Source organism: Trichosurus vulpecula, chromosome 1 (genome assembly GCF_011100635.1).
Source record: "Trichosurus vulpecula isolate mTriVul1 chromosome 1, mTriVul1.pri, whole genome shotgun sequence".
Lineage (NCBI taxonomy): Eukaryota > Metazoa > Chordata > Mammalia > Diprotodontia > Phalangeridae > Trichosurus > Trichosurus vulpecula.
The window spans coordinates 495,228,680-495,254,742 of NC_050573.1; positions in this window are offsets into that span (position 1 = coordinate 495,228,680).

Here is a 26,063-nt window from a genome sequence, read left to right on the forward strand (position 1 = left end):
TTTGTGAATAAAAATGTAATTATTAAATGCGTACTATATGCCAGGCACTGCTAATTGTTTGTTGGGTTTTATCCTTCAGTTTCAAAGAGGACCGATGACATCATGGGGTGATATCTTGGCTCATGCATGAACTGGATTTAAGTGTGGCAGAGTTGCAGAAAGTTGTTAGCCTCACTCTCTCTTCCAGAGTCATCGAAGTCCAGTGGCAAGACAAAAGTCAAGATGACTAGCAATGACCCAGGATGCAGTGGATGACCTTGACATATTTGATATCTGACCAAGCTCTAAGTACTCCACAGCTCCTGCTTCAGGGGCCTTCATGGCTATTGGAACAAATAGCTCTCATCTTTCCATTCTGCCAGGGAAAATTTTCACATGCTTGGGGGAGAGGAGTGTGAGGCCCATTGGTTACCCTCGACCTGCTCATCTGCAGAGACAGTTTACAGGGGTGTAGCTGCTGCACGTACTACAGCTTCTTGGAGCCACGGGTGAGAGTTAAGTGTCAGGTAAATACCAAGAGTGGATGAGCAGCCCTAAATGGGTTTTGCAAGCCCTGCCACCAGAGGTGCTAGTTCTCCTTGAACACCGCTGTGCTAATTATGGATACCATGAGCAGAATGTAAACTCCTTGATAGAAGACATTAGTTTGCTTTTATCTTTATATTCCCAGTGCCTAAAATATAGCAGACATCCAATAATGCCCAATATCCTTGGTTCATATTAATTAGCTTAGTTGTTGTTCAGACATTGTTCAGTTGTGTCTGACTCTTCATGACCCCCTTCGGGATTTTCTTGACAAAGATACTGGAGTGGTTTGCCATTTCCTTCTCCATCAGATAAAGAAACCGAGGCAAATAGAGATTAAGGGACTTGCCCTGGGTCACACAGCTTGTAAGTATCTGGGGCTGAATTTGAACTCAGAAAGATGAGTCTTTCTGATTCCAGGCCTGATGATCTATCCACTGCACCATCTGGCTGTCCATTAATTAGTTTAATATAATTTAATTAATTTCATTCTTTCTTCCCTCCCACCCTTTTTCCCAAGAAGTATTCATCAAATATCTACCATATATAAAGCATCATGCTAGGTGCTAAGAGTGCAAGGACCAAAAGACAAAAGAAAACAACCTATATGAAGCTTTCTAGGTTCATGGCGTCTTTAGAGTCTCAGTAATATTTTCATGATGCTCCCAGGCTATAGAAAAATCTTTACAGTTATATTTGTTAAGCATCAAGGTCAAACATCCACAATACCTTGCAGTGCCTAGTTGAGTTCACCGTAGCACCCAAGTGCAATGTGGTATACATTTTGGAAACTGTGGGTCTACGCCATCAAGAAGATAATATTTCATTGAGGGGATACAACATGAACCCCAATAAGTAAATATAAAAATAGTTTCAGGAAGGATGTACCACTAACAATTAGAGAAATAAAGACAGACTCCATTTAGAAGGCAGAACCTGAGTTATATCTTGTAGGAAGCCAGGGATCCTCCTTCTAGTTCAGGGAACAGCTAGTTAAGCATTTTATCAAATAACTCTGGCCTCACTCTCCCAGACTGAGGCTTAGCTATATCTTCCCTTCAGGGCTCTAGGGGTACCCCTGAGGGCTGAAGTGAATCTTGTATAATGCTAATGACTTAAAACTTCCATTCCAGTGTGTTTCTCCCACTGTTAGCTGCCTGTTGGTTAATACTCCAATTCCATATTACTAATTAACATCAATCAGTTTTTATAAAGGGCTAGTCATTTTGCAGACTAGCAACAATAGAAGTACAAATGTTTTCCCACAGAATTAAGGGTGCATACTTTTCCTGTACCACCTTAGTCTCTGGGGACAATGGGCTCAGACTTAACTAATTTCCTATGTAGTATTAGTCTCATTTAGTTCCTATGCAAATGGGTCATCACTGCTGTATGAACTTGCATTTCAGATGCAAAAGGGCTCAGTCCTGTAGGTTGTAGCCTTGGAGCCTTCACATCAGACTGGCTGGCCACAAAATCCAGCATGGACTACTCTTCTGGGCCTCCTGGTGGCTCCTTTCCTCATCTTTTAGAGCTTACCAGGATGTAGCCATCTCCAATCTCCTTCCCCCCAAAAGCAGGAAAGAACGAACACAGCAAATACAAAAGCAAGAGCAGGGCCATGCATTCTTGTTCTGAGCTTCTCCCTTCCACCACCTGGAGGCCTCAGCAGCTTACCCTCCTCCAATGCCAGCGAATCCAGAAAGGTCCCATGCCAAGAGCTCAAACCCCAGAGTCAATTAAAGAGACTCCACTTCATCGAGTATCTTGAAGATCAGAATTTTTTACAAAATATTTGTCCACATTCTAAACCTCCCCAAGGTACTTCTGTTACATATCATCATATGTCTCCAGAAACAGGTTTACCCAGCCTCTTCCATGTGGGGGATTGCATCAACCCAGCAAACTGATGCTTGCTCACCAGCCCTGTTACATCAATTTGGCTTGAACAAGGCGTGGGTAATGGGAGTAGGATGAAATAAGTTTGGAAAGGTGGGTGCCAGATTGTGGAAGGCTTTAAATACTGATTTGAGTTTGTATTTTATTCTATAGAGAACCACTCAATTTCTTTTTCTCTTCTTGCCTTGTGCAAAATGTTATGCTAGAATTATGGAATAAAAAGATGAAAAAAAAAATTATAGTCCTTGCCCTTAAGGGACTTACAATTTAGTGGTTGGAAGAGGAATAGAACACGAATGGGAAACTCATTAAAATACCAGCCCAGGTCTTCTGACTCCAAAATCAGAGCACTTCCCTTTTCCCATTTTATCTCCTTAATGTCATACACATTTTGAATGTCTGATGTTTATCAGATATATTTGCTGCAAATAATTTTCCCAGTTGGTTTCTTTCTCTATCTGTTGGCTTGAGGTATGTTCTCTGTCTGTCCCCCAGGCTTGGAATGCTCTCCTTCCTCATCGCTCCCTCTTAGCTTTCCTGGCTACCTTCGAGTCCCAGATGAAATCTCACCTTCTGCAGGAAACCTTTCCTGGTCCCTATTAATTTTAGTGTCTTTTGTCTATTGATCATTTCCCATTTATCCTGCACGTGGCTTATTTGTGCATTATTGTTTACTTTTTGTCTCTCCCATTAGACTGTAAGTCCCTTGGGAGCAGGAGCTATCTTTTGCCTTTCTTTGAATTCTCTGGCTTAGCACAGTGAGCTTCTTAACTGGCTGACTTGTTATGAGAAAGGTACTTACAAACTTTAAAATGCTAACCAAATGTGGACTATTATAATTCTCTTCCATTGGTTCATTTAAAAAAAACATATTTTATCCAGTTGCTGGTATACTAATAAATACCTCTTTACAGCATGTAACCCGTTGGCTCCTGGGCTACTGCTTGGAGAGTATTGTCAGAGAGATAGACATCAGATTCTGGAAATACAGAATAGACTATATCCTGAGATCACCAGTTCTTTCTGAATGTGATTTTGTAGGCTTCTAGGAAGGGTAAGCCAGATCTTCCATCTTGGTCATACCACAGGAGAGAAAGTTTTGTGGGTAGGGTCAAGTGGCACATTTGTTTTCTGGACCCCTACCTCTTTCCTCCAGGAGTATGAGTTCTTGTTGTGGTGATGGGAAGTTGACAAGTGGTCCTTCCTCTACCTCCCCCCATCACCAATGAGAACCAGTTGGGCGTGTCGTCAAGACTGCAGTCAGAGAGAATTTTGCTTTTCCTCACCCCCACTTGCCTATTAATCAAAACTTTTATTACCATTAAGCTGGTACATGATCCATTTATTTCCTTACTTCCCATTTCCTCTAGGAGAGGGATGGAGGTTAGGGAAAGAAGCTGATTTTGGTCTCCATTACAAGCAGCTTAGGCAACTGCTTTTCTTCCAAATGATCTGCTCTTCAATTATTTATCATTATCACTGTCAGCATCATCAATATTGTTGTTCTTTGTTTGGTTGGTTGTTTTTGGAGGGGGGAGGCAGGGCAATTGGGGTGAAGTGACTTGCCCAAGGTCACACAACTAGTAAGTGTGTCAAGTGTCTGAGGCTGGATTTGAACTCAGGTCCTCTGACCTGGGCTGGTGCTCTACTCACTGTGCCACCTAGCTGCCTCTATTGTTGTTCTTAATGAATCCTTCCTTAATACAAGTGAAAATTAGGTGACTACCATATCTTTGACTCATGTGACTAATGATGTCAGCTGGTATAGTTTTGGGAAGAGATTTTTAAAGACATAGGAGACATTATTCCTGCCTCAGTGTTAGTTGAGGTGTTGGGTTGGGGAGGAAGAGTGGACCCTCACCTGTTCTGGATTTCCCACAAGCAAAAGAGAATCTATATTGAAATCATGCAAATGCAAGCTTCCCATAAACAGGATTGGGCATAAACAGATACTATAATACATGTTTCACTAAATGTAACATACTGTAGATAAATTTTTAAGGAGAGTATTTTCAGCTAAATTCTCCTCCACCTTCACATCCTCTGTGGTAACTAACATCTACCTACAAGAACTGCCTAGGGCAATCTGCCTCATAGGAAGTTATATGATATCCATTACATTGGCTGCCCCCAATTATCCCACCATTTCCCTTATTATTATATGTGAGTTGCTTATTTTAGGAAATCAATTTTTGAAATATTCTTCCTTTCCCCTTTAGCTTTCTCTCCCACCATTAGGATCTATTTTCAAAATTATTTTTGAAAGGGTATTTTAACTCTTTCTTGTGGGGATTTTTAGAGATGGTTTTGGACTTTTGGCTCATTCTCAGCCTAACTTTATTGAAACAGGCTAGAGGAAATATTTTTCATTCACTTTTCTTTTTTATCTCAGTTGTTTGATGCTTAGTATCTTGGCATCTTCACTGATACCAAGTATCTTAGTATCTTCACTGATATTTTTTGGGGGGAATGTATGTGACATTTTGATTCCTGTTTTGATTTTTGTTTTGTTTTACCTTTCAGTTTCTTTCTCTAACGGGAAATACCCCTTCAATTTGGAAATTTTATTTTCTTCTGTTTTTCCATCTCTCTGGAGTGAGCAGGCTTTTATGCCAACTCCTTTTGAATGTATTTTCTAGTTTTATTTTCATTTATGTATGCATATTCAAAATTTTTCTGGTTATTGACTTTAAATGTTGCAGTTTTGATTCTAGGAATGTCCTTTATGTGCCTCTAATTTTTTATATTCCGCTTTGTTGGTAGTGTTGTCAGTGTCATAAGAACAATTCCTTCTCCCATAATCTATCTGCTGTTAATATGGAATATAAAATGTTTTATTGATGCAATAATTGATGCATACTGTTCATATGGCTATGAGCAAATACAATTGGTTTGCTCCATGCTGTTTGAATAGTCATTTGTGATAAATGAAAAAGTTATTGATTCTATTTTTATGATCTTGGGTTTATTTCTGTGGTTTTTATATAAATTTGCATAGTCGTTAGCTGTTTATATTTACCCTTTATTTATTGCATATAGCCTTGCTTATTGTAATACCGGGGATAACTTTGTAAGTTTACTACTTAAGTTAGCACCGACAATTTTATTAATTGTCTTACATGTGGAGCAATTTCTTCAAAATATGGGTGTTGAAGCAGTTGAAATGCATTATTGCATCGGTAGGTATTAAAAGCCATTGTCGTTCAGTCATTTTTCAGTCTTGTACCTTTGTGACCCCATTTGGGGTTTTATTGGCAAAGATATTGAAATGGTTTGCCATTTCCTTCTCCAGCTCATTTTACAGATGAGGAAACTGAGGCAAACAGGGTTATGCGACTTGCGCAGTGTCATACAACTATTAAGCGTTGGAGGCCAGATTTGAACTTTGGAAGATGAGTCTTTCTGATTCCAGCCCTGGCCTTCTATTCTCTGCTCCACCTGCCCAATGAAACCTGTAGAAGTCTCCTAATACTAGTAGATATAATGTATTAGATTAAAGACGTTGTAGAAGGAATGTGAAAGACCCAGAGAATTGAAGAGTAGTATACTGTTAAAACCAGATGAGGTCACTCGGGTGAACTAACCCATTTTTTCATTCAAACATTTCTGAGATATCGACAGTAGACAGTAACTGACCACCCTCTGAGGAGGAGGAATGGCTTTAAAAAGTAGCAGCTCTTCTAAACAAAGGACTTCCCATAGACAAAGTGAGAATTGCATCTAATAACAAGAATTATACTCTCTCTGTAAGTAGAGCTGAGGCTAGAACTTCTGTGCCAGAGAAATACTACAGTACCAAACTAGCAACATTTTCAGGACAGGAGCTATACCCTCATGAAAGCAATCATGGGAAACTTGGATGAGTCAGGTGGCAGACGCACTACAGCACTGGCAAGTACAAGGGTCAGAAGAGAGAAGTAAATTGAAGGAGAGTTTTAAAGGAGCCACTTTTATTATTGTTCAGGATCTAAGGACCACATGGTCTGCAATTATATGGTTTGTAAAACCTAGGAAAGTAATATAGTGGTAAGATGCATTCATAGGAAGTGAAATTCTACACTTATTGATTCTACTATTCATCCTAAAGAAGAAAAGCCCTCTGACTTGATAGTAGGAATAGATTCCTGATTACGTAGATAAATACAAAGAAACTTAACAGCACCTGAGAAAGTAGATATGGTCAAATTCAGCAAAGATCCGCCATCTAATACACAATCTTGACCTGAATCCACACATCATTGACCTTTAGGCACAATCACCTCTGCCTCAGTTAGCCACAGTGAAGCAAAGATAGAGATGGAATATCACAGTAGTTCTGTAAAGAAGGGCTCTTACTTGCATGGTCCAGGAATATCTTCTCAGGAATAGGGCATAAAAGCAAATAAAGGAAGTTATACTGCAGATAGAGATTTGAAGGTAGAAGCCCGTGGAGGACTTGGTGAGAGATGGAATGGTGAACAAAACTATTTCCATTACAAAGGCAAAGAGTCAAAGAAATGGATATGATGAAGGCTTTATACAAGAAGGCTACTATCAAGTCATGATAAGAGAAGCATGTTTGTCTTCTATTATGATTGTGGATCAGTTGGTCAAATATATTTTGAATGTACTCATACTGACCCAGAATCATGATACAGGTGGGACTAGGGAAGGTTACCTCCAGGAGCCAGAAAACAGTATGACTTCATTATAGTTGCTGATGGACATTCCCATTTGAACTCATATGACCCCACACAGAGGAGTTGTTGAATATTGAGAATGTGGAATACAATGCTATCCTGAATGGTGGATCTTGAGTTACCATCACATTCCAATCACTCTCTCATGATAGACATTAAGGTAAATCGAGGCAAAAAATTCTAAGCATGTTCACTTTATTGGTAAACCTATCAGTTACCAACAAAATGGGTCTTTTCAGCTCCTCGGTTAGCCAAACCACCATGAGGTGAGGCTTACTAGCCTTCAAATAGTTTTGGAAAGTACAGGAGGAAAAAGAACAGGAAGCATCACAGGTGGAAAACAATATAATTGTTTGCAAAGTCTGAAGTATCATAGATGGTGGAAAACAATATGATTGGATGGAAGTCTGGAATTCAAGGCTAGCATAAGTCCTTTCTTCCATCTTATTGCTATAGAAAGCTTATTGATGGTGGCCACCTGCATCACTAATTAGTGTCACAGTGATAACGGACCAGACTTTCCTGAAGGACGACCAATGTTGCAGAGATAATAGACCAGACTTCCTGGTATCCATCTGCACCCTTCATGGATGACAGATTTCTTCTAATTGTACAAGGGCAGCTAGTGGTACAGAGATAAAAGTTTTCTCTCAATTAAATTGATTTACAAGAGAAACTTAACTCTTCAACAACTCAGAGAGGAAGACTGAACTTCTGGAATCATGAACTTCTGAACTTCATTCAGAGACAAAGAAACACGGCCCAGACAATTACAGAATGGAATCAATTACAGAATGGAATCAAATATAAAATACTAAATCAATATTTTATTTTCTCACCTCTGACAGAGATATCAGAGGAAAATTCCTTTGCGGCCTATGTACCTGATGGGTTGAGTGATATGGGTTATATAATTGTGAGCTTAAAGTTTCCCAAGGAAGCTTATTGGTGTCAAAAGGAAGGTGGACAGCATGGCTCTGTCATGACCAGACCAAAAAAACTCTCACTGAAGTGTCAACATTGACTGTAACCAATTCTGACCTATTTAAAATGCTAACAAAATATAAGCAATAAGCTGGTACTCAGTACCTACACATTTTGATCATCCAGTCAGCCTGTTCAGAGATCTACAGAAAACAGAATTTCTCTGAGTTTTTCCATAGAATTTTTGAGATGTAAAGATTTTTCTGGGATTTGATAGTTAACTATTAAAAAATGTGTTAAAAACAGTGCTATCATTGCTAAGCCACTGAATGGTCTTTATCACGGAAACATGATTAAACTCAATCAGAAGTATAAAGGCAAGAAATGCCAAATTGCTCTGAAACTCATGGAGCCATTTGGAGATCAACGGATGGAGAAATGCAAACAAATATAAGATCAAGTCAACTGCATCACACATGGACCAATGTTTGTCCTTACAAATCTGAGCAAGCCTTTTGTTTTCTGTCTTACACACAGATGCCAAAAGTCAGTGTTGTAGTTATAGCGGAAAGGGGACTAGACTTTGAGTCAAGAGGAATGAAATGGAATGGGTTCAAATCCTACCTCTGATACTTACTAGTTGTGTGACCCTGGGCAAGTCATTTAACTGGTCTGTCATTCAGTTTCCTCAGCTATGAAATGAGTGGGTTGGACTCAAAGGCCCACACAGTCCATTCTAGATTTATAGCTGATCTTAAGATCTAATGTGGAGAGTGTAAGACATGTTTGTTGTTAAGTGAATGATAATCAATGGAAACCAATTACATTTGACAATAGATGACTGACAGAATGGAGAGGTCCATTCACAAGCTGTACTTCATCACTTTAAGTAGATTGTCCCTTGAAAGTTCAAAGAATGTACGTAGAGCAAAATTCCACATGTGAACTAATAGCGATCTAATGATGTATTCTGATCAGTGCAAAGTTAAATGCTCCAAGTCAAAGATGGGTGAATTCAGAATACATTGCAGGCCAAGGAAGACTGTTGTTGATAGAGATGCTCTGTCTTAATGGACACATGAATGAAACTAATACCAAAAGAACGTGCGAAAGCTATAGGGAGCTTTGCTATATTCGAGTAGAAATATGGCTGAGAACTTGGGACTCCCATCCAATAGCAGGCCAGAGTATCTGTAAACCTTGTTTCATGAAACCCACCTTTTGTTGCCTCAGTGGATGACATGTGAGGGGTGATTGGCAGTGAGAACAGATGACTAATGAAGGACTCAGAGAAGTGATGCACTCAAACAAACAAGGAAGAGCTGCTGAAAGACTCAAGGTCTAGTTACTTGAATGTACCTCAATATTGAGACAATGGCAGAATTTAGAATTGGGCTGTGTAATACTTTATCAGGTCATGACTAACTCCATATACAGTAACAAGAACTAACTGGGGTTACCCAGAGTTTATTGCTCTACAGAGATGAAAGCACTACATGATAACTTTGAACATGTGGGTCAAGAAAAGACTTTAGAACTAATAAGTAACAGATTTTACTGGTCCAAGATCAGCAGACGTCACTAAGAGCGGTGAAATTAGTGCCTAGTGCGTTCAAGAAAAGCACTGCTAATTAATGCTGAATATTTGGATAATAAAAGCATTAGAAAACCTATGGAACTTGCCAGCATTGAGTTTTTAATCTACAAAAAGAGATAGATGTCATATCTTAGTGCGCAACTGAGCCTTTGAATAGGTATGTATCAGCTTACCCAATGAAAAAGCTTGTATGATAATAAAATGTTGTAAGAGAGCTATTTCTTAGTATTTTTGCAGTTTTTAGATTGCCCATCAAGTATTTATTCTAGCCATGGCAGAGACTTTAGGGGCAAGATTCTCAAGAAAATGTTAACTTTGGAAGCGATCAAGAAGTCTAGGACTACCCATCTCTATATACAAAGAAACTCATAGCTTGAACATTTCAACTTAACTTAGATGAACATGTTAGGAACTCTGAGACTGCAGCCAAAATCTCCATGGAGGCAGCATGCAACATTTCTAAGGCAAGCTCTCCAGCTATGATGGCAGAGGCTTTACACTGTAGGTGTCCATATTGGGGTAAGAGTCATGACCACCTATTGACTTGCACTTTGGAGTCTTAGAGATTAGATATGCTGTAAATACTCACAACTAGTACATTTCTCAACTGAGAGAGAAGCTGAAATCAGCCAACCACCTGGCCATAGCTTCAGCTCAGAAGAGCTCTGACAGAAACAAATACAGATATGGTACCCAAATCTGTTGTCAAGACCTTCAAAAATGCAAGAGTGTTGCATAACCTTGGTGTTCAGGCACATTCCATTGGGAAGCCAAGTTGTTGAGAGATTAGACAACTTGTCTGTTCACAGAATAGTCCCAGAAAATGGAGGGAGCCCTATAAAGTCAATTCAAAATAATCACTTATTTCCCATTGCAGAACTAGTTAGATTTTCTCATGAACAGAGGTAGAGATGTAATGGACACTTAACCTCATTGAACTCTAAGCAAAATAGCGCCACCAGTCATATAGAGATTGTCTGAGTCAGATATTGTCTCTGAAAAGGATGTTTCTAGTGAAGGAAGGAATGAAGGAAACCCCAGTTCAGATGGGGGTTTGCATTAAATCTACAGGTACCTCTTTTCTTGATGGCATCTTCAGCTTTATAAAGACTCTTAGGATACAGAGACAATCCACAGAGCAGGAAAATACTGGTGGCTAGCCTGGCCCTTCAACAAGAGGAAGTTTAGGGAGGAAGGCCCTTTGATGACAGTGTTGATCACTTCTTACCATTGACCAGTTAAGGTTTAGGGGACAGAGAGGCCATCAGCTCACAAAATAGCTAGACTGGGGCAGCTAGGTGGCATAGTGAGTAGAGCGCCAGCCCTGGAGTCATGAGGACCTGAGTTTAAATCCAGCCTCAGACACTTGACACACTTGCTAGCTGTGTAACCTTAGGCAAGTCACTTAACTCCAATTGCCTTGCCTTCCTCCCTCCAACAAAAACAAACAAACTAAAAAACAAAACAAAACGGCTAGACCCATTCGACCTGTGGCCGAAGTAATTTATGATGTCACAGGTGAACAATATATGTACACACACACACACACACACACACACAAGTAGTAGAGAACTGTTTGTTTAAAGGTGCCTTGTATATAACTGCAGATGTTGATGTACATGTTAATTAATTCATATTTGAGTTTTTATTTGATATTATTTGATATTGTATTGATTTGCTTATGTACTTGTGCTATGCTTGTGGTATTTGTTTAGCTGTTTATCAGTTGTGATTCCATTTGGGGTTTTCATGGCAAAGATACTGAAATGGTTTGCCATTTCCTTCTCTAGCTCATTTTATAGCTGGGGAAACTGAGGCAAACAGGGTGAAGTGACTTGCCCAGGTTTCCACAGCTAGTAAGTGTCTGAGGTCAGATTTGAACTTAGGAAGATGAGTCTTCCAGACTCCAGACCCAGCACTCTATCCACTATGCCACTTAGTTGCCCATGTTTTTTGTGTAGCAGCATCTATTTGTTAGCTATGTACTGTTTCCTGATGTTTTATTTGAAAGTAGGCTAATGATTATACATATATTTGTTCTGTATGGGCCTATTGAGATTATTTCAGACATCTAGCTTGGTTTTTGTTTCTGTTTTTTTTTTTTGATTATTACTTGTTTGCTATGGATGTGCATGTACTCAGAAGTCATTTAGACATATAATGCATGTAATTCAGATACATAATTTATGCATTTAGTCACTGAAGCACTCTGTCAAGTGATGCCATGTATTGTGCTATGACTATTGTATATATTGGTTTTCTTTATTTTCTCTGAAGAGTACTGTGGGATGATTGCTTGGGATGCTGTGATAATCACCCTTGATATTTCCAAGTGTTGACATTTTCATGCTTATGCTATATATTTGCAAATTGCAAACATACCTTAGTCCAGCCATTCCATAGAGCAATTTGTAACTACACCTCTAAAGTCACCAAACTGTGCTTATGTTTTGACCCAGTGATATCACTCCTGGGCTTATACTCTCACCACTATAGAGGTCAAAGATAAAGGACCTCTGCATACAAAAATATTTGTAGCAGAACTTTTTGTTACAGCAAGCAACTAGAAAATAAGGAGGGGTAATCATCAGTTGTGGATTAGATGAATAAATCATGGCTTTGATTATAATGGAATATCATGGTGTCACAAGAAATGACAATGGGGTGGTTTCAGAGAAATCTGGGATGACTTGCACAATCTTACACAGAGTATATTCGACAGGATGGGAAGAGTTTATACTGTGATCAAAACAGTGTAATTAAAAAAAAATCTGAAGGACTTAAAAACCCTAATCATTATATGAGTAACCACGACTCCAGAGGACAGATGATGAACCATGGACACAAGATGGGTGATGAGTGTGAAATGTATCTATGTATCTGTGTATCTATCTATCTATCTACCACAACCAATGTGTGTATTTTCTATTTTTAAAACTAGTAACAAATAGGTTTAATACATACTGCTTCATAATATAATTTGCAACCTGATAATGATAGATCTGCTTCATTCCTACTTATTCAAAAAATGTTTCTTTTGAAATTCTTGAACTTTTGCTCCTTCATAGGAATATTATCATGTTGTCTAGGTCCTTAAAGAAACTGCTTGATAATTTGATCAACGGAGCACTAAATCCATGGATTAATTTATATAGTATCGTAAGTTTTATTACATTGAACACATGGACTTTGAATATTACTCTAATTATTTAAATCTCCCTTTATATGAAAGGCAGCTTGGTAGTGCAGAGGATAGAGTGCTGGGCCTAAAGTCAGCAAGACTCATCTTCCTGAGTTCAAATCCAGACTTAGTCACTTACTAGCCTGGGCAAGTCACTGTTTAACCCTGTTTGTCTCTGTTTCCTCATTTGTAAAATGAGGTGGAAAAGGAAATGGCAAACCACTGCAGTATCTTTGCCAAGAAAACCCCAAGTGAGGTCTTGAAGAGTCAGACATGACTGAAATGACTAACAACGACACTTCATATGAAGACTTTCATGTTATGAGGAAAGTAAAACTGTTTTTTAAATATAATTGTGGTAAATATGAATTCATTTGGAAATGAAGGGATCCTTTAGCTGACTTTGTGATAATTTCAATTCCCTGGATAAGTCCCAACTCATAAAGAACAGTGTGGCAAACAGAGAATGTAGCCTTTAAAGTGGTTAAAATTCTCTTGATGTGGCCCTTAGGGAGGATCAGCTTTTGATTCCTGGGTTCGGGAACCTTGAATAGCTTGCAATACAATGTGGTCACCTCAGTCTATTTTTGTTTAACCCTCTTTTGTGGGCTTCACCTATAAAATATTCTCCTATTTTTCCCTCAGAGAAGTCGAAGGTTCTCAGATACTTTAGTGTAGTCATCTTCTTGAGGAATGTAAACATTGGTTTATCTTCTTGGTCTTTTTGTGTGTTAAAGGTTTATTTGTCATTTTTGTTTCTTTGTTTTAACGAATTTATCTGTCAGATGTCTTGCTCACCTATTTTCTTTAGCAGGTTAGAGTGAATTTCATCACTCCTGATGTAAATCCTTTTTTTCCCCCCAAGGATGACTAAACTCAACTTTGCTAGATGCTATTTGGGGGAGTGGGGGGTGGGCGGGGTGCAATCTGATTTTCTTTGCCTTTCAAGACATCATATTGTGACTTTCTCATTTGCTTTTTGTGGTTAAGGATAAGGGAGAACAGGGTACATTTGTAGGTAGCAGAGAAGGAACAAATAGATAAAGGAGACTGAAAACCAGAGAAAAAAGGAATGATTGAGTGAACAAGTAATTCAGTCGATAAGCACTTAAGTTCCAAACACGTTGCTAAGCACTGGGGATACAAAGAAAAGCAAAAAGCTGATTTCTACCCTCAAGAGGCTCTCATTTTTAATGGTGTGCGTGGGATAACATGTAAACAACTTTATACAAACAAGCTTTATATATATATATATATAGGATAAATAGAGAATAGTAAAGGGGAAGCAGTAAAATTAAGAAGAACTGAGAAAGGCTTCTTGTATGAAGTGGGATTTTATCTGGAAACTACTGGAAGAGACAAGAAGGGATGGAATAAAAGTTGCATGTAAAGAAGTTGGCTTTGTGCTCTAGTTAGGTTAGGATTCTTCAAGAGCATATAATGAGGCTTCCACTAAGTTGATCCAACTATAGGGCTTATTGATAGTATTAAACCAATGTAGGCATGCTCACTCATACAAAAAGGGCACAAGGTGTGTATGCGTTTCACCTCACTGCCACCCCTGGGCCCCTGCTTTGTCCTGATGTGGGGAAGTGAAGTTTTCGCATAGGTGGATGAATCCCAGGAAAACAGCACCTTTCAGTCAATTGACTAATTTCCAGATAGCCCACAGATGTTAAGGGACTATGAGGATTTATATTGGTTTTAGTCTGGAGCCTACACCAAACTTAGAGTCAGCAGACAAGTAAGTCTAAGTCTTTGGTAGAATAGAGTCAGGGGATATTCATCAGTCTCCTCTGGCTGTTTCTATCTGTGTGTCTCTCCTCTAGTCCAGGTGAAAGGGCTGATTTTATCAATCTGTGATGCCTTGGCAAGAATAATCTCCTCATCTTCATAAGATGGAGTAAAGGAAGAGAAAATGGGAGTTGATGTAGAGAGATTTTTGAAGTGTGGCATAGCTGAGGAGAAGCTCATGATAGCCTCCATTCCGAAAAAACAAAACAAAACAAAAAGACAAAAGAAAAAAAGAAAGGATCCTTGACTGAGATGAAGGATTAGTGTTTGGGGGAGGGGGTTGAGAAGAGAAGAGTATTACTGCAATAGCTTCATTAGATTCTAAGCTTCTTTTTATATCTCAAATACTTAGCAAAGAACCTGGCACAAAATTGGTGTTTAATAAATGTTTATTGAGTGATTGATGTAAAGGGGATGAGGGTCTATGATGTAAGAAAAAAAAATTCTCATCAAGGTGTGAGCAACCAGTTGAGATTTCACAACAAAAACTGGAAATTGGATGGCTTGACTTTTTCCAGCCAGTTCTCAGAAGGGGAGAACAATACCAAAAAAAAATTAACTCCTACAATACATAAAGATTTGCAAATCTCTTTTTATATAATATCTCATTTGATGCTCACAACAACCCTGTGAGATAGGTACTATAATTATACCCATTTAACAAATGAGGAAACTGAGGCTGAGAGAGGTTTGATAGCTTAAGCAGGATTACAGAATCACTGAGTATCTGAGGCAGTTTTTGAAGCCAGCCTTCCTGACTCCATCCATTACACTAAGTTGCCTCATTAGACAGCTGATGGTGGGACTAACCCAGGGTTGGCATTTGCCAAGGCCTACCAGGCTGCTGGATGGCACAGTAGATAAACCTGCAGGTCTGGGGTCAGAAAAACCTGAATTCAAATCTGGCCTCAGACACTTCCTAACTGTGTGACCCTGGGCAAGTCGCTTCACCTGTTTATCTTAGTTTCCTCATCTTTCCAATGAGCTGGAGAAAGAAATTGCAAACTACTCCAGTATCTCTGCCAAGAAAACCCCAAACAGGGTCATGAAAAGTCAGACACAACTGAAACTACTGAACACCAACCACTGGTAATAGGACAACATGGGAAGGGTTTCAAGGGTGGGGTTAGTTGAACTGATCCACCAGAGAGCAAAGATTGTGAAGGGAGTTAGGACCAGAATATTGTGATGGTAATGCTAATGAATAGTTTTCCTCTCCTTCTTTCTTCTTCCTTTTCTTGTCCCCCCCTCTCCCCCCACCTTTTCTCTACTTCTTCTTTCCCCGAAGTTCCTCCTGTCCCTCCCCCAGGACAGTATCCTAGGAATAATAATCATAAGGTTCTTACAGAAAACCTTTGCTATCTTCTTGTGATATGACGTTTGTGTGGGTGTCCAAACACGGTAAAAGTGCACCCATGATAATCTAGCAGGATTCGCTGGCAACAGTTACTAAGCTATTCATCCAAGATGTCACTTAAGAATTTTTCCCTTTCCTTGTTAAGCAGGTGTGTTTCTTATGCATATGTCTATTATTCTTAATCTTACATTTTTTTTAGTATAATTTATCTTGCCTTCCTCCCCTCATTATGCTATATGTCACCGAGGCAATTTTTCTTCTTGGTTTTTAATGATACTCTGGGTTGGACAGTGTAGTTTTATTTGACTGTCTGTGAACAAGATTGAGGAAGCAAGATTTACATGAATTAGAAGAAAACTGGATAAAGGAGTGGGGGTGGAGAAGAAGAATGAAGGGAGGTATGGGCATATAAAATAATATTTTGCAAATACCTCATGGCATCTCTGACCATATTAGGCTTTTTATCATACCATATAATTTACTCATGTACAAGATGCAAGAACTTTCTTTTTTATAGTATTTCATTTTTTTTCCTGACAGAAAAATTTTTGGCATTCATTTTTATAAAATTTTGAGTTCCAAATTCTTCTCCCTCTCTCCCCTACCCTCTTCTGAAAATGGTAGGCAATTTGATATAGTTTATACATGTGCTAGCATGTAAAAATATTTCTATATTAGTCACAGTTGTGAAAGAAGAAACAGATTAAAATGAGAAAGAATAAAGTAAGTGAAAAGCTATGCTTTGATCTGCATTCAGAGTCCATTAGTTCTTTATCTAGATATGGCTAGCATTTTCCTTCATGAGTCCTTTGAGACTTATCTTGGATCATTGCGTTGCTGAGAAGAATTGAGTCATTCATAGTTGGTCATCGTTCAATGTTGCTGATACTGTGTACAGTGATTTCTTGGTTCTGCTCATTTCACTCTGTATCAGTTTGTACAAATCTTTCCAGGTGTTTCTGAAGTCTATTTTATTCATCATTTCTTATTGCACAATAGTATTACATTAACTTCATATACCACAGCTTGTTCAGTAATTCCCCAAATGATGATGGGCATCCCCTCAATTTCCAATATTTTGCCACCATGAATAAGAGCTGTTATAAATATTTTGCACATGTAAGTCCTTTTCCATTTTTTGTGATTTCTTTGGGATACAGACCTAGTTGTGATATTGCTGTATCAAAGGGTATGCACAGTTTGGTTGCCTTTTGGGCATAGTTCCAAATTGCTCTCCAGAGTGGTTGGATCAGTTCACAACTCTACCAGCAGTGCATTAGTGTCCCAGTTTTCCCACATCCTCTCCAACATGATCATCTTCCTTTTTTTTCATATTAGTCAATCTGATATGTGTGAGGTGGTACCTCAGAGTTGTTTTAATTTGCATTTTTCTAATCAAAAATGATTTAGAGCACTTCTTCATATGCTTATAGATAGCTTTGATTTCTTCATCTGAAAACTGCCTGTTCCTGTCTTTTGACCATTTATCAATTGAGTAATTATTTGTATTCTTGTAAATTTGACTCAGTTCTCTATAAATTTGAGAAATGAGGCCTTTATCAGAGATACTTGCTGTAAATATTGTTTCCTAGCTCTCTGCTTTCCTTCTAATCTTGGTTTCATTGTTTTTGTTTGTAAAAAAAGTCTTTTAATTTAATATAATCAATATTATCTATTTTACATTTTTTAATGTTCTCTATTTCGTTTCATCATGAATTCATCCCTTCCCCATGTATCTAAAAGGTAGATTATTGTTGTCCTTCTAATTTACTTACGGTGTCACCCTTTATGTCTAAATCATGCCAAAGATCTGTCATATCTAACTTTTCTAATATTCTATTTACCACCTTAATTTCTTTCTTGCTTATTTATTGGCTGGATTTATCGAATTCTGAGAGGGGACAGTTGAGGTCCCATACTAGTACAATTTTGCCACCTATTTCTTCCTGAAACTCACTTAACTTCTCTTTTAAGAATTTGAATGCTATACCACTTGGTGCATATATGTTTAGTATTGATATTGTTTCATTGTCTAGGTACCTTTTAGAAAGATGTAGTTTCTTTCCTTATGTTTTTTAGTTAGGTCTATTTTTGCTTTTACTTTTGCTTTTACTTGCTACCACCCCCCCCCCCCTTTTAACTTCATTTGAAGCATAATAGATTCTGCTCCAGGAGAATTTTTATGCTGCATGTGTCTCTCTGCTTCAAGTGTGTTTCTTGTAAACAACATATTGCAGGTTTATGTCTTTTGATCCACTCTTCTGCTATCTGCTTCCATTTTATGGGAGAGTTCATTCCATTCACATTTATAGCTATGATTACTACCTGTGTATTTCCCTCCATCTTATTCTTCCTCCTATCTGTCCTCTCTCTCCTTTCATTCTTTCCTTCCTCACCAGTGTTTTGCTTCTGTCTACTACCTCCTCTGATATTCTGTCAATACCCCACACAGCCTTTACTTGATCTCCTCCCCGCCTACTTTGCTGTTGGGTAAGATAGATTTCTATATTCAACTAATTGTGTATATGATTCCCTCTTTGAGCCAATACTGATGAGAGTAAGGTTCAAGTTGTGCTTGTCGCCCACCATCCCATCTTCCCCTCCACTGTAATAGGTCTTTTGTGCCACTTCATGTGAAATAATTTACCAAATTCTACCTCTGCCTTTCTCCTGTATGCAGTGTACTCCTCTTTCTCATTCCTTAATTTTTTTAATACCATCCCCTCAAATTCACCTTATACTTGTACCCTCTGTCTATGTATATTCCTTTTAGCTGTACTATTAGTGATACAATTTTTTAAGAATTATAAGTATCATCTTCCCATGTAATGGATGTAAATAGTTTAGCTCTAATGAATCTCTTATGTTTTCCCTTTTTACCTGTTTATGCTTCTCTTGGGTCTTGAAATTGGAGGTTAACTCTTTGGTTCAGTATGGTCTTCTAATGAAAGCTTGAGATCCTTCTGTGTCATTGGATAGCCATTTTCCCTTGATGTATTATGCTTAATTTTGCCAAGTAAGTGCTTCTTGGTTATAGTCCTAGCTCCTTTGTCACCTGGAATATCATGTTCCATGACCTCCGATCCTTTAATGTTGCAGCTGCCAAGTCCTGTATAATCCTGATTTTGAATCCCTGATACTTGAATTGTTTCTTTTTGGCCACTTGTAGAATTTTTTCCTTGACCTGATAATTCTAAAATTTGGCTGTAATGTTCCTTGGAGTTTTTATTTGAGATCTCTTTCCTGAGGTAGTCTGTGGATTCTTTCAATGCCTATTTTGCACTTTGGTTCCAAGACATTAGTGCAGTTTTCCTTGATAATTTCTTGAAAGATGCTGTCCAGGTCCTCCTTTTGATCAGGGCTTTCAGGTAGTCCAGTTATTCTGATGTTGTCTCTCTTGGATCTATTTTCCAGGTCACTTGTTTTTCCCATGAGGTATTTCATGTTTTCTTCCAATTTTTCATTTTTTAAAAAAAATTCATTTGATTTTTGAAGTCTCATAGAGTCATTAGCTTCCACTTGTTCAATTCTCACTTTTAAGATGTTGTTTTCCTCAATTAGCTTTTGTACTTTCTTTTCCATTTGGCCAATTGTACTCTTTTTAAAATTTATTTATTTTTTTTATTTTTAGTTTACAACACTTCGTTCCACAAATTTTTGGGTTCCAAATTTTCTTCCCCTCCCTCTCCTCCCTCTTCCCCCTCCAAGATGGCATGTAATCTGATATTGGTTCTACATATACCTTCACATTAAACTTATTTACACCAATTGTACTCTTTAGGAAGTTGTTTTCTTGAGTGGATTTTTGTATTTCCTTTTCCATTTGGCCGATTCTGCTTTCTAAGCAGTTTTCCAAGCTATTGACTTTTTTTCATAATTCTCTTGTGTCACTCTCATTTCTGTTCACATTTTTTCTTCTACTTCTCTTATACGATTTTTGGGCTCTTTTTTTGAGTTTTTCTGTGAGTTCTTTCTGGGCTTGAGATCACTTCCCATTTTTGGAGGAGTTTTGCCCATAGGTGTTTTGACATTGTTGTCCTCTTCTGTGTTTGTGTCTTGGTCTTCCCTGTCACTATAATAACTTTCTATGGTCAGATTGTTATTTTTTAGTTGTTGTTTTTTGCTCATCTTTTTTGGGGGGTTGGGCTTATTCCTTTCTTTTAAATTTGAGCTCTGCATGAAAGTTGGAAGGGGCACTGTCTCAGGCTTCTTGTGCCAGTGGCTGTAGGTCCTGGCTGTTTACCTGATGTAACCCCGAGGTCTCTGGGGGACCCTTGTGTCTGGTGCTGTGCTGAGGGGTGGGGGTGGCTGGTGCTGAGGCCATGAGGCTCTGGTAACTGAGGTGGTGCTGAGCTGGGGTCCTAGTGGTGGTGAATGGTGTGTGCTAAGACCCAGTGGGGTGTTTCTGTGTTTCCCCAGGGCTACACTGAAGCATGTGGAAATCTGGCTACTGGAGGGTGCCTGTTTACAAGAACTTTCAAAACAAATTTTGTAAATTAAATGCATTTTTAGATATCACCTTACAGGCATCCTGTACACAGGTGAAATATTTGTTGTTTAGTCAATATCAGTTGTGTGTGACGCTTCATGATCCCATTTGGGGTTTTGTTGCAAAGATACTGGAGTGGTTTGCACTTTCCTTCTCTAGCTCATTTTACAGATGAAGACAGTGACTCAAATGGATTAAGTGACTTTTCTAAGGTCACACAGCTAGTAGGTGTCTGAGGCTGGAATTGCTTGGTAAACCACCACCTTTCTTAGAGAAATGATAGGCAAGGTTAACAACGTATCTCAAGGTCATTAGTATGACATAGGAGGCAACACCAATAACAATTTGGTCTTCAGACAAATTAATAGAAATATTATGTCTAGAAGAAGATGGGTAGATGAGTGTGGTGGTGCCTACCCATAATTGGCTCCTGGGGAGGCTGAGACTGGTGGATCCCTTCAACTTGGAGGTTCTGAGCTATCATGAGCTAAGCTGATTTAGTGTCTGCATTAAGGATGGCACCATTATGGAGAGACCCTGTGAGTGAGAGGAGGGTGGCACCTGGTTGCCTAAGAAAAGGTGAATTGGTCTGGTCAGAAATGAAGCAAGTCCAAATTCCCATGACTATCAGTAATGGAATGGAGTCTATGAGTATTTGATGTACTTTTAACCTTAGGTGAGATAGAGACACCAAGTCTTCAACAAATGAACAGAAAATAAATAGTAGTGGTGTGTGTGTGTGTGTGTGTGTGTGTGTGTGTGTGTGTGTGAAGTCCTATTTTCTGCCTTCATACTACATCTGGAGTATTAGCTCCAGTTGTAGGAACTATCTTTTATTTGTTATATGTAACTAACTCTTTGTGACCCCATTTGGGGTTTAGATATTAGAGGGGTTTGCCATTTCCTTCTCCAGCTCATTTTTACAGATGAGGAAACAGGGATATGTGACTTGCCCTAGGTCACACAGTTAGGAAGTATCTGAGGCTGGATTTGAACTCAGGTCTCCCTGAGTCCAGGCTAGGTGCTCTATCTACTGCACCACCTAGTTGACCAGAGGGGTGTTGACAAGCTGGAGTTTTATCAGACACTTTACCAATCACTATGATGGTGAGGGGCCTGAAAGCCATGCTATGTGAAGAACAATGAAGGACCTGGGAATATTTAGCCTGCAGAAGAGAAAATGTGGTGGACTATGACAGTTAGCTCCAAATATGGTAAGTGTTGTCATATGGAAAAGGTATTGGACTTAATATGTGGGGCTTCAAAGGGCAGAATCAGAAACAATGGGGGAAAATTATAGAGAGAAGGATTTTTTTATAAAAATATTTTAGTGAGGCATTTTTTTCTTTTTACCTTATAGTCACATTCCAATAATTTTCTCTTCCATTCCAACCTCCTCCTTAGCCCCATTGATATAGAACCTTCCTTAATAACAAATAAAAACTGTCAAACAAAACCAATGAATGCAATAAATGTGTCTGAACCCATCTGGTATGCTCTGCACTTGCAGTCTACCATCTCTCTATGCAGAAGGGAGCAGTATTTTTAATTATCAGGTCTTTGGAAGTGAGATTAATCTTTCTATTTAACCTGATTTGTGATATATTTTAGTATTGTTTTCATTTACATTATTTGACTCACTGTGAATATCGTTCACCTGGTTTTGCTTTCTTAACTCTGCATTGGTTCATACAAACCTAAGGAAGATTTTGGTTCCATCTAAGGGACTTTATATAATTTAAAATTTCCACACATGACTTTATAAAGTAGTAATTGGAAGTGTTCAAACAGAGGCTGAATGTCATATTGTTGAGGATGTTATATAGAGGAGTCATATTTTGGGTAAAATGTGTAATAGATAACCTTTAAGGGCCTTTCCAACTCTGATTCTATGATATTAATTTACTGGTTGGAAACTCATGGTCTATACATAGGGCAAAGAAGGATGGAAACCTTCTCATCTGTAAAACAAGGATAATAGCACTTACCTTAAAGGACTGTTGTAAGGATCAAATCAGATAATATTTGGTAAGTGTTTTGAAAATCTTAAATCTCAGATTTTTTTTTTGATACGTTGATTGGGTTTGCTGATTTTTTCCTCATCTTTTTTTCCTTTATTTTATTTCCTTTTTTCTTCTTTTTTATTTGTTATATGGAATGGTTTTCTGGGAGGGAAAATGGGAGAAGATACAGGGGAAATTTAGGTGACATAAAAACGAAAGATATAAATAAAAATTTTAAGAGAAAAGATTGAAATGCAGTCAGGCAACAAGCATTGATTAAGGGCAGCTAAGTTGTTCAGTGAATAGAGCAGGAGACTTGGAGTTAGGAAGACCTGAGTTGAAATCTCACCTCAAATCTCACTTTAACTTCTCTCTACCTCAGTTTCCCCATCTGCAAAAATGGGCCAATAATAGTACCTACCTCATGGAGTTATTGTGAAGATTAAATAAGCTAACATGGAGTTAGTGTGAATAAATTAGCATATGTAAAGTGCTTTGCAAACCCCAAAGTATTTTATAAATACTAGGTTTTTTTTTTTATTGTTTCTGTTAAGAGCTTACCTAAGGCATTGTGCTAAATAGAGGAATTATGAAGAAAGGTAAAAACATGGTCACTACCTTCAGTTAGCTCACTAAGATATATGCAGTATAAATCATAGATAATCCCAGAGAGAAAGTAGTGTGGGGCAGAAAGAGGACTAGGAAAGGCCACTTGTGGAAAGAGGGATTTGAGCTGAGTCTCAAAGGAAGCAAGGGAAGCCAGGAGGTGAGATGAGGAGGGGGAATAGCTAGAGAAACAATTGTTTAGGAGAAACAGCAAGAAGGTCAGTGTTGCTGGGTCTAAGCACACATAAGGGGTGGGAAGTGTAAGAAGCCTGGAAAGGTAGGATGGGATGAGGTCATCAGGGGCTTTAAAAAGCCAAACAGATGGTCTTACATTTGATCTTGCCTCCAAACATAGGGAATATTCCTGGCAAGAAGGAGCCCTTAATGGGAACTGACTGGTAGTCAGTAATAGGAGGTGCTGGAAATCAGGCATTCTGAACACTGTTTTCTTCCTCCAGCTTGGTCTCATTTTGCTGCTTGACATTAGCAAAAGCTGCATGACTTTTAATAGATGAAGGGCTACGATTTGAAGGCAAGAATCCTACACACACAGCAGTTGCAGAGGAGCTTTGTTAAGGATTTGTCTATGTTAAGCTGCGAAAAAAGAATGAAGTTTTTTAGGCTCCCATTAAGTATATATTTTTCATTGTTTTTCTACCCTCACACGACCACCTCCTCCTTTCTTTTTCCTTGCTTTTCTTTCTTTCTTGCTCCTTCATTTTCAGTTCTGAATTCTCTCCCTCCCACTTCCCCTTTCTCATCCACTGAGAAAGCAAGAGAATACAAAATCTGTTAAAATATATAGTCAAGCAAAACATATTCTTGCATTAGCTACATCTCCAAATATTTTTCGATGTGCACTTTGAGTCCACCACCACTCTATATCGAGGTGGATGTTTCATCACGGGTCCTCTGAAACTGGGGTTAGTTAGAATTCCTAAGTCTTTCAAAGTTGTTTGTCTTTACAGCATTGCTGTCATTGTAGGAATTTTTCTAGTTCTGCTCACCTGACTTTGCATCAGTTCACACAAGTCTTACAGGTTTTTTTTTTAAACTTTTTTATTTTATTTTACCTGAACACAAATACAAAATAGAAAAAAGAAACAAAAACATATCATGAACTTAAATATTGAAACAAATATAAAGTAAGAAAGAAAAAAAAGCATGGCATGTGCATAAGAGAACATAGGAGAGGATTCAAAATATGTAACAATAAATTTTCATTTCAAGAAAGCCTATATGATAAATAATACACCTTGCGTTGAGAATTGTCCATCATTTCTTTGCTTCCTTGTGTTTTCTTTTGTTCTCTGCTGTGCACTTTTTAACTCTGTTCTTTTTTCCCCTCCTCCCTCCCCCCAGAAGGCTACAATATAATTTAGATATGTTTCTTGGCATATACATTCAAGTACAGATATATACATACACTTACACAAATATACATGTGTATATAGTCGTATACTTTCCCAAACATACTCTACTCCTGCTCTTTGTTGTTTTTTTATATTTGTACACATCTTTTGTTTCCTATCCCTCCTGCCTCCTCTACTTTACTTCTACCCACTACATGGCCTTCCTATTACTTGCCTACCCCACCTCCTCCACCAACCACACTGCCCTCCTATTACTTGCCTTCCCCCCTCTAAGGATCCCTTCCCCATTCCCCCATTCCCATTAATCTAAACTCCCTTTACCTACTCCCTCATTCTCCCCTCTAAAAATCCCTCCCTTGTCCTAATCCCTCCCTTGTCCTCTCCCCCCTCACTAAACCCCTACCATTTTATTTCTTCTAAATTTAGAAGACTTTTATACTCTTCTAAATAGATATGTAATGTTCCTTCTTAAACCCATTCCCGATGAAAGCAGGTCACTAGAACTACCAGCCCTCCTCCCCCATCTTAATCCTCTGTAACCTTTCTTCTTCTTGCACCTCTCCTATAAAATAGTTACTTTTTTTTTAGCTGTTTCTAGATGGTTTCACTTTTTAAATTCATATCATAGTCAGGTTTATCCCCCTCTTTCTTGTGAGCTCGACAATTATTAATAAGATTGTTAGACATACATTTTACATTTTATGTTATATAAAAGGTAAGCAGTCTGTTCTTGTAAATCCCTGATGGTCAGTCTGGTATGTACCTTATGTGTCTCTTAGTTCTTGTATGTCAAATCTTCTATTAAGTTGAGGATTTTTTTTTTAACAAAGTCTTGAAAGTCTGGGGGTTTGTCAAATGTCCATTTTTTTTCACCAGGTATTTCTAAGACCATCCCCTTTAGCATTTTTTTTTTTACAGCACAATAGCATTCCATCACATTCATATGCTACATATACCATACCTTCTTCAGCCATTGCCTCAATTGAAGGGCACCCCCCTCAGTTTCCGGTTCTTTGCCACATGAAAAGAGATGCATAAATATTTTTGCACATATGGATTCTTTTCCTCCTTCTTTGATCTCTTTACAGTATAACCCTAGTAGTAGTATCTATGGATCAAAGGGTATGTACAGTTTAATGGTTTTGGGGTTATGGTTCCAAATTGCTTTCCAGAATGACTCGACCAGTGCAACAGTTCATTAACGTACCTATTTTCCCACAGCCCCCCTCCAGCATTTGTCAGTTTTTGGGGGGTTGACTTTGCCAACGTAATGAGAGTGAGGGGATACCTCAGGATGCTCATTAGTTTTCAAGACCCCTACATCCTCTAGCATTCACTGGAGCTGTTTTGACAGAAAAAGTAACATAGAACATTCCCATTTCACTGGTTTTGGCCACTCTCCCCGCTTCCAACGCACTTTCCTGAAGCCCGACCTATCGTGCTTTCTAGCTAGAGGCTATAGAAGTTAATTTTGTAACATAGGTTTCTGATAATGACTTTCTGTTCAATTATAATTTAGTGTGACTATGCTATATTCAAAGCAACCAAAATTCATTTCATATTATTACTAGGAGATCACATTTTAATTATTTCTCACTCTCAGGAGAGTTCTAAGTGACTTAAAATCACCTGGAAA